Source organism: Microtus ochrogaster, chromosome 1, assembly GCF_000317375.1.
Source record: "Microtus ochrogaster isolate Prairie Vole_2 chromosome 1, MicOch1.0, whole genome shotgun sequence".
Classification (NCBI taxonomy): domain Eukaryota; kingdom Metazoa; phylum Chordata; class Mammalia; order Rodentia; family Cricetidae; genus Microtus; species Microtus ochrogaster.
The window spans coordinates 48,558,781-48,560,389 of NC_022009.1; the positions used below are offsets into that span (position 1 = coordinate 48,558,781).

The 1,609-nt window shown below is 51.4% G+C and overlaps 1 pseudogene; it reads left to right on the plus strand.

The window, feature by feature from the left end:
- Positions 1-14: 14 nt before the first annotated feature.
- Positions 15-377, plus strand: LOC106144065 (annotated as a pseudogene).
- The last annotated feature ends 1,232 nt before the right edge of the window (positions 378-1,609 follow it).

Genomic DNA, 1,609 nt, shown 5'->3' on the forward strand with positions numbered 1-1,609 from the left:
CCAACCTTCATGTCATGAAGGCCATGCAGTCTCTGAAGTCTCGAGGCTACGTGAAGGAGCAGTTTGCCTGGAGACACTTCTATTGGTACCTTACGAATGAGGGCATCCAGTATCTCTGCGATTATCTCCACCTACCTCCGGAGATCGTGCCTGCTACCCTGCGCCGCAGCCGTCCCGAAACTGGCAGGCCTCGGCCCAAAGGGCCAGAGGGTGAGCACCCGGCAAGATTCACAAGAGGGGAGGAGGACAGAGACACCTACAGAAGGAGTGCTGTTCCCCCTGGTGCTGACAAGAAAGCCGAGGCTGGGGCTGGCTCAGCCACCGAGTTCCAGTTTAGAGGAGGCTTTGGTCGTGGACGTGGTCAGCCACCACAGTGAGCTTGAAGACTGTTGTTTGGAATAAACTTTAAAGAAAAGTGAAAAAAAATTATCTGTTTGAACCAGGCTTTATTTATTTGCTTGCCATTCAAAATGTTCTCTTCCAATTAACCCTTTTCTCTTGTTGTGCCTGGTGCCCACAGAGGCCAGAAGAGGCAGTTAGATGCCCTGGGACTGGAGTTACAAACAGTTGTGAGACATGTGGGTGCTGGGAATCAAACCTGGGCCCTCTGGAAGAGCAGCTGCTGTTCTTAACTGCTGAGCCGTCTCTGCAGACTCATGTGATGGTCACCTGGGAAGAGGGTCTAGCTCAGGTTTTCCATGAGATTGTCTGGCAGCTGTCTGGTTGTGTCGATGATATAGGGATGATGAGCTGAAAGTGAGTGGCGTCATACCCTGGATTACTACAGAGGAGAAACCCTGAGCTGAGCAGTGGGCACGCATGCTTTTGTTCTCTCCCTGCTCCTGACTCCAGCCGTGACAAGCTGCCTTGATTTCCCCACAGTGACGGGCTGTGCAAGGGACTAGATGCTGAAGGAAAAGCTTCTCTCCCAAGTTTCTTTTTGTCTGGTATTTTATCACAGCAACAGAAATGAAGCCAGGACAGAAACTGAAAGTCCAGGGTCAGGCAGTGCCATTGACTGGGCCTCTAGTGAGGGTTCACTTGGTGTACTGTGTCATGGGGGCAATGGGACATGGAATGGGGAAGGAGAGGAGATCACATCATCAGACAGAAAGCCATAGTGAGAGACTGGAACCCCATGAGAACTGCGACAACCCCTTCACAAGGACATATCCCAAATTACCTAAGATCTCCCACTGAGCCCCACTTCTTAACATGGCCCCTGAGAACCAGTCTTGCAAATCATAAGCCTTTGGGGAATAGCCCATACCCAAGCTCTTGCCACTCCTGTTTGTTCCCATCTGAAGGACAGCTACCTAGCTGTCAGAATGTCAGGCATCCACACCCCTGCATGTTCCTCAGTGTCTCTGGAATCCTCTTGGAGCAAAGCTGGGCTGACTCCTCTCTCCTGCTTCTGACATCCTTCTCCAATGGCCATAGCAACCCTGCATCCCTAGCAACTCACCCTCACCCATGGAGGTCACTGGCAACCAAGAAGAAAGATGGCAACACCTCTGGTAACTCTAGCTAAAACATTGGGTGAGGAGAGAGAGAGAGAGAGAGAGAGAGAGAGAGAGAGAGAGAGAGAGAGAGAGAGAGAGAGAGAGAG